At 42.9% G+C, this 15,148-nt stretch overlaps 1 protein-coding gene across 1 annotated transcript in view; it reads right to left on the reverse strand.

The window, feature by feature from the left end:
* Positions 1-15,148, reverse strand: part of rtn4rl1b (reticulon 4 receptor-like 1b) — a 129,822-nt gene that overhangs the window by 113,096 nt on the left and 1,578 nt on the right. The gene's annotated exons all lie outside the window — the stretch shown is intronic.

Below are 15,148 nucleotides of genomic sequence, written 5' to 3' on the forward strand. Positions count from 1 at the left end.
TTTTGTGTGCCTGCCTATTTTTCAAGTTATTATTGTAGTTTGCTGCCTTTTATCCATCTTGTAATAGATTTCATTGAAATTAAATGAAGTTCAGAATGGCAACGTGATTCCATCAGTAAATTATGTTGTACCAAAATACATAAGTTTCCATCAAGGAGCACAAAGTATATGCATCAACCAAACTGACAACATTTTGTGATGTCTCAAACAATCTTTGGCCTGAATGAAGACTTCAACTATTTCTCTTTACTTGGTTAGAGTAGAATTTTTGCAAGACATGTAGATCTCTTTGACATAGTATTATATAGCTTTGCTTTGAATATGTAGATGTGTGGGTGTATATTGGACATAAATATGAACGGAGGAAAGGACATTTTAATTGTTGCCTGCTTGGGCTTACAAGACACCACAAATTCATATAAGCCAGATTCACGTATAAATAAAACTACATAAAAGTCTGAAAATAAAGAAATCCAATTCAACTCAACACTTTCTTATGTCATCATTGTAGAGACGTGTATATATGTGTATATTTAGGAATGTAGATTTATAGTCGATTTATGTAGTCTCATGAATAAAGCCCTGTATGAGTGAAGTTAAATCATCTCTCTGAACAATATCATATACATCTCAGTCTTATGGTATTATGTGTGTAACAGAACTTACAAATCCAGTACTCATAGGCTTCATGAGCCTAAAAACAATACAGATTTTAAATGATTATTTGTGTTATAATTTTCTGATGGTTGTATCACAAAGTATTACAGAGCTTTTTGACCTCAGATACAAGTAATTGAGCTCATTAAGTGGTGAGCATCCATCACACTGCAAGTGTGTCATGGGTCTGTAATGCAAAAAAAACAACTGGAGAGCAAAAAGATGGTGAGCACTAAAGATTTGTGAGGAGATACATGTATGCTGGAAGTAAATCGGCACAGTAGCTCAGCTACAGCTAAGACTCTCTTAGCTATAGAAAGAGCTCCTTTAGCCATCCGTATCTCTCTCTCTCTTTCCTCTCCCTCACTCCATATCTTGCTCTATCGTTCTCTCTGAGGATCCCTCTCATGTTTCCTGCACTGGCCCATTAGAGTGTACATCCAGCCAGTGCCACATTAAAATCCCTACAACCCAGTGCTTGTGGCTCAGATAGAGATCCCTCTTTTTAGTTTGATCCATCTCAGACAGCACACAACTACATTAATATTCTCCCACAGATCAGAGACAAAAGATCCCCAGACCCATGTGCTGTACTGGCTGGTGTGTCATCTGTGCATCATCCAGAAAGAGAGAGGTAAAACGAGAGAAAGCGAGAGGGAGAGGATAAGGCGGGGATACTCAAATATATGGTAACGCTGCATGCATTTTTTATCTGCCAGCAGCTGTTTTCATAACCTTTGCTCAGGGCAGCCACTGTGGTTTCTGCAGTGCCAGAAAGTCATTGGCACGTCAAGCTTGGCAGCCATGGGCATCTGAAGGATCGAGAAAAACAGCAGAGGTGGGGTCGTTGGCCACTGTGGCAGGTCAGCTGCGGGGGGACGAATGTGTTGGTCTCTTGGGTCTTCGGTTTTGTATGAGAAGACAACGGGCATGTGTGTTGTGGTGAATGGATGTCCCTGGCAGGTTTCCCTTAGAGGGAGCCAGTCAAGAGACAGCATGCTTATCCCTGGAGAAACTGCCCAACCCTCTGTGCCAATTTGGGTCCTGCTGCTGGTGCATGATGGGAAAGAAAAATATCCCCCCCTCCCTTTTCCCTCCCCTGTGAAAAGCACCCTGACCTGAATACAGATTCAGACGAATAATACTCGCTCTGTCGATGAGGGCAGACACAACTTTTTGAGTATTCATCATCTACAATCCCCCCTCTTTCTCCTTCAAGGTGAGATTTTGGGCGTGAGGACTGCAGCATCCTGCTCCGGTTTGTGAACCAAGTGAAAAAGCACGAGAAAATACAGGGCAGAACACTGTGAGGAGTGAGAAAAACAAGCAAATGTGACTGCGCAGTTGAGTGCTGCAGCCCCAGATTCACAATCATACTGGGAATCACAACACTTTTTAATAATTCAGGATGAATAGGGGAGAAAAAAAATTCTGCAGCAAGTAAGGAAGCCAAGGAAATGACAGGGAGGAAAAGACACTCTCCGTGCCAAATTTCCCAGTCTGGAGACACGTCTGAATGACTGCTATATGGTTACGCTATATACAGATCTATAGAGAATTATTTTAGCATCGAGAATTGCTGTGCTATTTGTTATTTATGACCTTGACTCACTCACACATTCTCGAGCAACAGTCTACCTCACCATGATGTCTTCATTTTACGTGTGGCTATGCTTAAGAATGAGGGAATTCTTAAATGAACTTGCCAATTGACTATCAATTTCACGTTGTAAACATGTAATCTAAATACTCTTTGTGGGTGGTAGCTCTGCCCTGTACCTGAGGACACATGTGGCTCAATTTTTCCAATTTGTCGAGGCACCTGTGCAGTTTCTCAGACAAGACTTTGCCTTTACCGTGGCGTTAAATTCTAATTAATTTAGTCTCAAATGAATCAGTTCATTTGGTTGTTTTACTTCTCCCGACCCTGGCCCAAACCACATCTCATTATGTTCCACTATTCTTAATTTCTTACCACCGGCAACAAGGTAGCGAGCAAAAAAAAACAAACTACATTTGCAAATTAGTCGGAGCCCTTGTGATTTTGCCACTCTTGCTAACAATTCCAATTTATATTAATTATTCATTTTGAGGCCGCACACAGTTGTCCCTGCCAGAAGGGCTTCATAGAGAGGAAGTGCTGCGGTGAGATCTAATCGTTTGTGTTGATGCTGTTGTGTTTCAAATACCACCACTTAGCATGTCTGTCTTCCTGTTTTTCTTATGTCAGATTATTTTACGTGGATAATGTTCTGTAGGCGTCATGTTAAAATCTATGATGTAGAGTCCTGCATCAAATGTGGCCATAATATCTTCAATGTGTAGAAAAGAAATGGTTGGATGTGTGTGGAAATGGCCCCGTGTCTATCTGCAGAATGTGACTATGTCTGTGTACCAGGTGCTGCTTGGGGTTTCCGTGACCTTAGTTACCTGTTTATTCTGTCCTCGTAAATCTGCATTCACAATGAAACCGTGCAAATCATCCTGCAGTCTTCACAAAAAGCAACGGAGCAGACAGAAAACACCTCGGCTGATTGTTCAAACCTCCATCTCTTTTCAACAAAGCCTTGTTTTTTTGTTGTGACTGGAGATAAGCCAGGGCTCTGTGAATGTTGTGCTGCAGGGGGTTGAGCATGCTGAGCTGAGGGGTCACCGGACTGGTGCTGAGAGGTCACGGCCCTTATGTTCAGACATACTCTTCAGGGGAAACTGCTTTCTTTGCCCAGTGTATGTCTAAACACAAATACTAAAACACACAAACACACACACACACACACACACACACACACACTTCTTAGATGTGTCTTATTAATCACAAGCCAAAGAAGAGGGAGATAACTGGAATACACACAGCAGGACAGAGCTAGACTGTAGGCCCAGGGAGCAGACCTGGCTGTGAATCAGCACCAACCCAGACAGATGTTGCGTACTTGTAGCTTCTCCAGACAGGAGACTAATTTGCACAAAAAGGGATTGAAAAAGTCTATCAGTGAGTTAAACATCAAGTTGGACACATTGTTATAATCAAAAGAGAATCCTGACATTCATTGGTGAATGAGATTTTCTAGGATGTTAGCTTTGAAATCTGATAAATTGTGTGATTTTTTTTCGAATCAGCAAGACTTTGACTGACATATTTTTTAATGTGTAAGCATTTGATATATGTGTGCTGATTTACATCATAGATGGAGTGAACATTGCAGTTGAAACACGCAATAAAAATCCTTGCTTTAAATTAAATGAAAAATGCCCTCTACTTGTGCATTTGTCGTAGGCCCTTACAATATCCACTTATTCAAGACATCAACTCCAATATACTGTAACTCTTACTCTACATAATCTCTAACACACAAACCTACTTTGCTTGTTTGGTTGGGTTTGCAGAGCTGTCTTTCATAATGGCATCTGCCACGTCTGTCATTTGTCTGCCGTGTCAACTTCAACTTATTTTGGCACTGAAATAGTTGTGAAGACAGAGGTACTGAATGCCGCTACCTTCCAGGCTAGATCACTCGATATTCCAGAATCCATGCTGACAGAGGGTCTCTGCTAACATGCATATTGTCTGGTGTGACACAAACCGCAGTGACATGGCAGAAGGCGGAGGGGAACGTCTTAATACAACTCGCCATCTTACCTCAGTCAGCATATTTTCCCCTTAAAAGATTACCTCTGCGCTGTATTGTTAAGATGTGCAACAGAACAGAAAGATCTGGCCACATGCTCCAAACAAATAGGGGTAAGCATTTCACCTTTACTCCTGGGTCAATGCAATCTACATTTACAGTCATCAGTTGTATATAAAAAAAGTTGCATATAAAAAAAGCCAGCTACAAGAATAGGCAAAAGTACACAAATTTCGACCAAACTGCTGAAACTCTGAGAGCCTGTTTAAATAACACTGCTATCTTATAATCTTCACATGTGGTGTTGGCCTATAGTTTACGTTAGCCATCTGTTTCTGTGCGCCTAGACGGCGGCTTTACAATCTACGGTGTGATAGTTTATTCATTGCATTTAATCCATATTGGCAGAAACAGCTGTCAGCTATAGCAACTCCCCTTCGGCCAGCGCAAACCCCAGCCGGCTGGCGCTTGGTCTAACAACACAGAGTTTGCTGATGCGGCCGGGGAGTTAGGACAGTCCCCCGGGATCAGATCCCGGCGCTGGGGTTTGCGCTGGCTGAATGTGAGTTGCGACAGTTGACCGATAACTGAAGGTCCGACTCCCGGAACCGCCCTCCACCCGGTGAAGTAGTCTCTCGGTGGCGGGGAGGATAAAAACAAAATACGAGTCGTTTTGTCATTTCACCTTGAACGAGATTCTAAGTCTTTGACATAACATGAACACTGTTACCTCTTTACATTCTGTTGTAAATGTTATTTCATTTTTTTGAAGGTTTTAAACTTAAATGCTGGCCATATCTTACACATTGCACCTTTAAAGTGCAGCTGTTGGCTACAGCAACGTGAGTCATCACATGAACAAGAAGAAAGTTTCACTGAAAGTTGGGCTTTTACAGTTAAAACTAAATACTTAACACAACAGTTTGATGTCTCCAGAGACAAAATTGTAGTACAAACTGTTTTGCTTCACACATACGTGATCATAACATCACAGTCTTCAGGAGGACTATACAGGCCATGGTGAGTAGATGAGTAATGTATGGAGAGAAAAAGCTGAAGCCTTTTAGTTCTATAGAAGTGCTTGCACCTGCTAGGTGGGAGGCAGAGAGCTGAAGAGGGCTCCTACATATACTGATGTAACAACAATGGTGTGCCTCTCCAAAAGAGAGGGTGAGACAGAATGTGTGTGTGTGTGTGTGTGTGTGTGTGTGTGTGTGTGTGTGTATGTGTGTATACCTGCAGCCAGATCGCCCCAGCTGCTCCCACACAGCGCCAAGAGCTATTCCGATCAGCGGGATAATAGTGCCATCATCGCATGGTTTCATAAGCCGAGGCACTCCGTGCAGAGATGAAAAACGGACTAAATGTATGCATTCCATCAGACAGTTGCAAACTCGTGCAGTGTTTGCGTGTGGCGGGGCCGGCTGTGAGGGGCCCCAGACAGATTGGGCTGTGGGCGAGCCTTCTTCTCGCTGCATGTAGCTTGTACTGTGTGGAGACTTGGGGACAAGGATGATGTTTTAATCAGAAGCAAGGTGTGACATTTGGAAACAAACAGCTCTTTGAAATGTAAGGAAGGGGAGGGTGCACTGATAGGGTTTCTTTTCAGATCCTGCATGTTAACTGATCATTTTTGTTTTTCTTTATTTCCTTCCAGCTTATTTTTTCTCTCTCTTTCATTCAATCTTTTTCTTTTTTGTTTCCTGGAGGAATCCAGGAATTTGAGGAGGAATTCATCGACCAAGAAGCTGATATTTCTACTATAAACATCATACCTTTCAAGCAATCTTGCAGCAACACAAGTGCTTCAAGCATCACCTTACATACATTTCTGTTTCCATCAATCCTCTGTCTCACCATGTTGTCAAGTGACACCAAGCTTAACACCTTTACCTTTGTGTCACTGTTAACAAGCATGTTTGCATGTTTTAGTGTGTGTGAGAGTGTGTGTCCTATGTTATGTCCTGGTTCAACAGGGCAACATACAAAGTAAACGTCTGCTTGTTCCTTGAAAAAGTAGAATAGCCTCATCGGCACAGGTCCATGGAAATGAGTCTTAGAGGTCAGTGGGATTTCCATGTCAATGACACCATCTCAGACACACACACACACACACACACACACACACACATATATTACCTCAGACATCATTACAGCCCACTTTATCTCCCTTTCTCTCCCTTCCCTTCCACCCTCCTCCTGTTTAACTCTCTCCTTACCAACTCCCCATTTCAACAACTCTTTGTACAATGTAATTGAATATATTAACTTCCCTTTGACCAGTGCGTCACAGGCTCTCCCTCTGCAACACAATCTGTGTTTTGGAAAACCACTGGCATGCGTGCAGACCTTATACCTCTTTGGCATGCTTTGTGGTTTCTCGAAGAGAATGTCTCACATTCCCCAGAGAGAGCGAAACAAATATGTAAAGGGATGTAAGCAGAGTAAACAACGAAGCTTGCCAAACACTGCCACATAAAACATGTCAAAACATATAGTACTGGGACAACGTGGCTAGGTTCTTGTTTGTTATCACAATCTAGGGAAGCTAGGTTAAAAGTTAGATCCAGATTGATTGACTGACTGATCAGCAGCTACAAGGAGGGCTCCGGCTGAATAGTGGCTCCAGTGGATGTTGTGGCCTCAGCTGCCTGACTCACACCGACTGTTAACCTCGCCATCCATCAGTGGAGAGAGCAGCCGCGACACAAAAAACCTGCTTCTTCCATTAGAGCTCTTCTTGTCCTTGCACTCTCTCCCTTTCTCTTTGGCCTTGTATCGCCCTGTTACAATAATAAAGTCTTCAGCCCCTCTCTGCTCCTATGAAGTGAGCAACTAAACAAGCCTTTAATAACATTTTTTTGTGTTACCTTATCCTCAGCGCCTCTTTGTTTTCCCTTGATGCCCTCGTCTTTGAGGGATGAGGGAGCTCACGTTGGCAAGAGCGCAAATTAGCATGCAGACGCATTGGGATCAAAGACCAGCTTTTATTATGGCCTAAATGCATGAGCACACTTCTGGGAATAGAGATGTGTAAATGAGCTGCACACACCATGTGCTGTCTTTTCTGGGCTGTTGTTTTGCTCTTTTAAATAATTGACAAGGATGTGCTTGTGAAGACAGGGACAAAGCTGCTGAGTTAATGTCCCAGCCACATGAGTTTTAGCACCAAACGCTATCAATCCCCCCCTACCTAGAATTGTTACCACCATGGCAGTTCATAAATCTTACGTAACCCCAGATCAGCGATATAACAAGTCCATTCCGCCAGCATGTTCTGTTTTGTTGTTTTGCTGGAGAGCTGGCAGTGGATGACATCTATATTTACACTCTAGATTACGTTCCATTTCCAAACAACATTTTAACGTCAGGCAGGTCTCTGCATTGGGGCTGGGGACATATTAGCGTGATTGCTGAGGGCAAACTGTTGGCTATTCCCGGCCATCTGGGGAATAAAAAGACTTGTCGTTTTTGTAAGACTTGGAGCTGTCAGGGTTACACACATGGCTCAGACAGTGAGCTTATACTGGGGTGTTGGGGCAGAGCCGTGGCTGTGTTCACTGTCAGACTGTGGCATCTGTGTTCCCCGGCCTCCCATGGGAATTGAGCAGTGTGTGATCTAGGCCTTGAATGGGAGCAGCAGCTATAGACACAACGAACATGGTAGTGACTATCTATTGGCCTGACCTTCTTTTTTTTTTCTTGCTTCTTTTCTCTTTTTTTTTGATTGCAGCCGAGGCAGGATTCAGCCTTCTCTTCAAGGTCTCTTGCCAGCCACAGCAGATGGGTGGAAACCTCTCTTCGGAATAAAAACAGCTCTGAGCTTTCCCCTTTTGCTCGCCATTAAAATCCCAACAATAAAAAAACTACCCCTGCACTGCCAAAAAGGGAAGTAAATCCACATCTGATGGTGTTTTCATACAAACTGGACTTACTCCGCCTTTAGACCACACTGTTGTGACATCTGTCCCTTTGTTGTTCCAAAATGACAGCCAAGAACAAGATGACAAAACGTTCTGAGAGCAGTTTGCTCTCCAAACAGTTTCATCTTCAACAGAAATGCACCTGGATTTAAGCCTGAGCAATGTGCAAGGGAAAGTGCTTCATTAGGATGCACAACTGAAACCCTGCAGGATCAAGGTGATTGGAATGTAAAAACGACCAGCTACAGGCTTCCCTGCTTCTCACTACTGCCTCTACGTCTCCATCATGAACCAGGTTGTCCCCAGCCACACCACATGCCAAAATTGAAGTAAATGGCACCGCAACATCAGTTACGGAGGCCAAGGATGTGATGCAGCATGTCAGCAACATACATTAAACATTCCTAACACATGCACCATGTGTCACAATCCACCTCAGCGTGTCATTCGGGTCCAGCATATGCTCTGTACTCTTTACCAAGTGCTGGAATAATTAGCTTATCTCTGGCACACAAAACCGCACCTTGCATCTCCATTGTGTGTTTGAGTTTGTGTTTATGATGCAATTTCTTAATGGCTTGAATGGTTTCTATGAGTGAGGGCCAATGCTGAAGAGCAAAGCGCTGTTAAAGAGGGGAATCATACACATGTCAAGGACTTCACTCTCATTCACAGCAGTGAAATAGCATTTAAAAATGACATTTTGAAGAAAAGAAATTAGAGGGTAAATTGAAACCGGTGATTCCAATACATGGTTATCCCCATTGTACAAGCCTTAATAAGGTCAAAATACGGTTCCGCTTCTGTAAATGAATTTAAGACTGTAAGACAATTGTGAGGGATTTGCATATAAAAAGAAGTGTGATTGTGGAAAAGACCTTGGCCTATATTCTGTAATTACTACAACTCCATCTGTCTCTCACTCCTGACTTTTAAATAACACTCATCCATCCTATCTTTTCGATTCCAGAGTAAATCCTCTTGTCCTCCTCTAGCCATTATATAAGACAACATCTGGTGCCAGCCTGTATCTCATCGATTCACTCTTGAAATGTTTAGTACAATTATATCATGCTGCTTTCAAAGAACACTTGTATATACAGCAGTTCTTCCAAATGTTGGATGAATGTAAGGAAACGTCCAAGCTTACTCTGTTTTAGTAGACCCCAACAAGATTGCAATCGCACGCCACAATTAGCCGAATCACCGTGCAGTAGGTTAGAGTGGGGCTGACTTTTTAAGTGGTTCTGCAGTTGCAGCATCACAGGCCACAGCGTGCATTGACATCGCAGGACTGAATTAATTCTAGCAGGCTGCAGCAATTACCTGAGCCCTGACTGTTCCTAAAAGTCAGTCTGAGCCGTGACAGACGTATGAACACAGATAACATTTGCCAGAACACAGACACGGCAGATATTACAAGCACTAAGCTCAGATGTGACTGTGACACTAGCCTGTCTCATTAAAGCCATGGACGAGGACGCCGCCTCTCATGGAGCTGTGAATCAGGAGGTGAGTGGAGCGACAGAGCCAAAGACAGGAGCCTTGGAAAAATGGCACGGAAAGACGATTGTTGCTCTTTTTTCTTCATCACATCCCCCACTGGGTGTTTTAATTTCACTCGGCAGCCAGAGCAGAAACTTTAATTTGGAGTCATCTTCAAACCTGCATAGTCCAGAGACTGAATTAGCCATTGTTTTTCACGTCAAACAACTTGAAATAAATGAGTTCTGACTGTGACTTGGATGGAGTGTGAGATTAATCGGAGTAAACAAGATGAATCAATGCCAGGAGTCAGATCAGTTCAGACTTAATGTCACACACGCTTTTGAGCTCACATACAAACCAAACTACAAATATGTCCCTTTCTTTGCTTGATAATAAGGAACAGAAATGCACATGACAGACGCTCCCTTCTCCCCTTGTCTTAACCTCTGCTCTGTCTCGCGATGATATGCCACTCCATCTTGAGGACTTGCTAACTCTCAATGCCAAAAGGGCAGATGCCCAGGTGCTGGCGTAGCTGAATTGCTGTCCTCAGCACACAAAGGCAGCGTCGCCTGGGGAGGATGGCTCGGGAAGGGGGGAGAGCTGTCAAAGTAACAGGAGAGCACCTGGGATTACTGTCAACAGTCTCCTGGACTGTCTCCCTCTGCCCCTCCCCCACATCCCTCCTGTCTCTTAAGATCCATGGCATTCGTATTGACATTGACCTTTAAACTCCAATTAGCCACTTAATCAGAAATTAATTATTAATATTAGAAAAACCAACAGGGCTTAGGATGTTTGTCTCTTTCACCTCATTATCATTCGCTAATGACCATCCTTGCATCTCATTTCCACAACAAAGGCTGAGGAGATGGCGTTTGCACAAGAATCATTGATTCTTGTGCAATCAATGATTTTGTTTTTGTTAAAGGGCAAACAGAGATGGACAGATTTTTCCGTGCATTCGCAACAATGTTGAGTCCCCTCCAAGTTGGAATGTCCTAGTGATTTAATCACTCAGATGTGTCTTCAGACTGCATAAATAAGAAAGTCCTCGGCTGCATAAGAGCACTGCATCCACTTCTGAACTCAGAGCCCTCATGCTGTAATTCAGTGTGAAATGGTTGACAAGGGAAGTGTGAAAATGGCTCCCAGAAAGAAAAAAACAACAGTTCATGGCAAAAAAATAAAAATAAAAGTGACATCCACACCAGTCAGTGCTGTCGTCTCCACACAAACACACACTTGTTAATTATTTGTCATCTTCTGCTAGGTGTCACGTAGCGAAACTGTGCCAGAGGCTTCCATGGAAACACTCCTGAGTATGGGCCACTAAATAAATAGTTTTTGGATTGGAACAATCTCCTTTGGCTAAATAAGATGTTTGGAATGCACTGACAGAGCCAGTGCATTGTGTGGCTGTATAATGCATGTGACTCAGCTATCCAATAATTGGTAATGTTCCTTCGTCAATTACCCATGAGGCTGTGTTTTCTGGGATGGATCTACAGACTTCACAATGGGTCAATTTGTTCACGCTTTTGGTTGCCTTATCTCACTTTCCTTTATCTACTCGATGCTTGATTAGTCGATTCCAGCATTTTAAATAGAAGGTATTTTTGTTTTTTAAACATGTGTCAGACAGGAGTAGAAATGTTGACTTCCTTTCAGATTTGCTTTTCTATTTTTCAGGCAGCTTAGATTTAGGGGATCAGTTTGAGGTTTATACTTTTGCTCCTCTCCACATTATCCTCTTCACTTCTCGTCAAACCTCTTCTCCTCGAAACCCTCAGTCATCAGACCACACTGCCTCTCACACGCACAGAAACACAAGCTGAAAAGTACAACAATGCAGAGTTGACATGAAGGGATAGCAGAAGGCTGACACTGCGAGAGGATTAGGAAGATGATAATATGAGTGGGGAATCTATTTTCCTTAAATAGATCTCTCTCTGGACCCTGACGATGGCTCAAAGTTTGCAACATGCAGAGACAGATGGGAATGTATTGCTCTTGTGCGATGTCACGTAGTCATTTCAAATCACTTGCATGAGGTTAGCTTCAGGGCGCTGCCTGTGTATCCTCATTAAGAAAAGCCTCTGTTTGTTTAGCAACAAAGATAGACCATTTGTTTTTATGCCTTCAACAAGCACTTGTGGTCTGTGAGTCATATTATTCTTTGGTTAAAAACATTTCCCTGACAGAAGAGCGCAGCCCCTTGATGTGTGCGGTTATTAGATATTGTGGAGAGCAGAATTGGAGTTGTGTTGGCAGAAGAGCCGCTCTGACGCCACCATGAGATGCGGCCCGCACAAGTGAGCAGCCGGGAAGCTGAAGAGCAGAGGCCACAGGTGTTTCCCTTGTGTTGCATTCATTGTGCGGAACTCATTAATGGCAAAGCCCCCAACCCTGTCTGCTAGCACTGGAAACAACATCAGCAAAATGCTACTTTAACATCAGTGCTCTTAATTGCGGTTGATTTACAATGTATGATTACTAAATGCTACAAGATTGCATAATAACTACAAGTAATTATCTCTGCATATTGTCTGTCACTGGAGATGGAAGATTAAGGACCTGAATGTGGTGCTTTTTTTGTTTTGTTTTAGATGACAGAATGTTCAAAATTTAAAGTAATTAGTGTTACCATTGCTGATGTGTTTGCCAGCTTGCACAAACATAAAGCCTGCCTGATCTGTAGTGTTCTCACAACCCCCCTTTGTTCTCTCTGAGCTAAATTCCATTAAAAAATGCTCATCACGTGAAATGAAGTCAATGCAAATGCATTTCCCAATTAGTCTTATCTTGCAAGTCTGACGCTTCCAAAAAGCAAACCTTACTATAATTGTGTGCGTGTGTGCGCGCGCGCACACACGCACACAATGAGTTAATGCATGTAGTGCTGGTTCTGCATGGTTAAGCCTGTTAAGTACACATTATGAGTATATTACATTGCATACTAGTTTTACAGAGTAGTGCGTGTAGGTTTTGAGTAATTTCCTAGCTGCCAGGTAGCCTTCAGTTTCAGTTCATGCAAGTACAGTTTGAAGATCTACTTGTAGAGACTCAAAACTTACTTAAGAGAAGTAATCCATCGCAATGTAGATTTAAGGAATGAGGCTCTGAAATGCTCTGTAGTGTGCACTTTGACTTGTACTTGAAAGCACCAAAGAAAATGATTTTTTTATAGTTTCGGCCTTGAGTAGTCATGCAACAATGATGTAGTAGAGGATTTAAAAAAACAAGGGCAAATTTATGTCGCGTGTGACATTCTCAAGCACATTTCCTGTCTCTGCAAATTGATCTTCATGCTGTTCTGAAATGAATAGAAAACAGTGGCTGCCCATCGGAGTGAGATAATCTATCAGGTCAGCAATACATTTATCGCAGAGCATCCTCATGGTGATAGAAATACATGTGTACATATGTTCGTCTCACAAGTTTCTTTTTCAGCAAGGACGTGAGAAGCATACCAGTCTAACACTGTACAATCCAAAAGGTGGCACAAAGCAAAAAAAAGAGCCCCAGCTGAGCCTCCTCCTATAATCCTGAATATCATGTAGCAGGAATTACTGCACTTGGTAGCACGGTATATTCAGTGGACATCTCGTCCGTTCCATCTTAGAGCTGTTCTGACAGATCATCCCTTGTGCCCACTCCATGGCTGACTGGTTTTGAGGAAAAGAGAGATTGTGAAAGCGAGACAGTCAGATAGACGGAAAAAGCCAATACAGAGATGGAGTGACGTGTATGCTTGCAAGGCTAGGTAAATGTGCCCAGAGACACACTCAATCACACATGTCGTTGTCCTATAAGCCATAGAGAAGACACACAATCGGAATCACAAACACCATTCTGACTGTTCAAACAACGATATGGGGACTATGTTGTCTCACCTGCAGTTGAATACGCGCTGCAAACTAATGCACACGTCTAGACATATTTGTGGATTGCATGGACATGATCACACCTTGTCGCAGCATTGATCAACCTGTACAAACTCACGGCCCACAGATGAAGAGATCAGCAGCCGGTGACTGTCAGACAAAGTGTGAACCCAAAGGCCACTGTCAACGTGTTCCATTGACGTGGTAATTATGCACAGCAGGCCATGATGTGAAGTCAATTTGGGAGGTGCTGCCAGTGTGTGTCAACTAATACACTTTCTTTCTATGTGTTTGTGAATGGTGGACCTGTGACAGTAAATGCTGTGGCCGGTGCATCAGCCAGGCTCCCTAGAATGTGTTATTTTAGGTGCAAAAAAATTGAAATTCACCAGAGAACCTCTGCGCTGTTCCTGCCAACGCTGACGCATCTCTGCCTCACTATTGTGGACTCAGACATGCTGGCATACTGAGCACTTTTGGCAGACTGGTGAAGTCTGTACTTTGAAGTCGTTTGTCTTGAATTAAGTGATTTTCTGTTCAGCACTGGTAAGACAGTTGATCCACATACAAATACCTTGGACAGAGCAGGGATGGAGCATGTTTGGAGTACAAAATCCCCAAATGCCAATCACCTCTCTATTTGACCCTCAACATAAATGGAAAATGAATGTGTGCTGTGGGAAATCATCTCCTTGAGGATCTGTTGATGATAATGATTATGAACAGTGGTAGCATTTACCAGCATATCCATTAGTTGACACAAAACGGACACAGACATGTTTGCTCATACATTAAACGGTAAAGAGCCTCTTCTGGAACGCAAACCGTGACTCATCCGAAAAAAATCCAGACGAAACACTTCTCATTAATGATAAATAGATCCGTTATGAGAGGCAGTCAGTTTCGACAATATAGGCCTTCCCTAAAAGCCGTTATAGCTATAAGCACTCATCACCATGGAGTGTGTCTCATCTCGACTGTTGGAACAGCAATAATCGATCTGATGGCAGCAAGAAAAACATGTTGTTTTTCTCTGCCCCTGAGGCTCCCAGCAGAAACACACACACACACACACACACACACACACACACACACACACACACACACACACACTCTAAGCAGATGGTTTTTCACAAGACAGACTAAATAAAAACAAACATAAACACAAGCAGCAATTGTTATATGATGACCCTAACCAAGCACGCCTCAGCTTATGTGTGTGTACAAGGTTTTAATTTACGAGTCGCACTTAAGCTAACTTTGCTTCATATGAACTGCATAAAATAACAAAACAAAGGAGCAGGCTTGTTCTCACTCCTGACAAAGTGATACACAAGACTTGGTCTAATGCAGTGGTTCCTAAAGTGGGGTCTAGAGACCTCCAGGGGTCCCGATGGGCGCTCCGAGGGCTCCAGCAAAATGAAGAACAGTTTCTCACGATTATTTCACTCCCACGATAATAGCACAATGGGAGCATGTATTACTGTAATCTATTCTCATTAGAGATTAGAGTTGTTACTCTCCGTACTGTTGTCAGACATCCAGTGCAGACAGTAATGCAGCTGCA

The sequence above is a fragment of the Anarrhichthys ocellatus genome, unplaced genomic scaffold (assembly GCF_004355925.1).
Source record: "Anarrhichthys ocellatus isolate YVR2014 unplaced genomic scaffold, GSC_Weel_1.0 scaffold72, whole genome shotgun sequence".
Lineage (NCBI taxonomy): Eukaryota > Metazoa > Chordata > Actinopteri > Perciformes > Anarhichadidae > Anarrhichthys > Anarrhichthys ocellatus.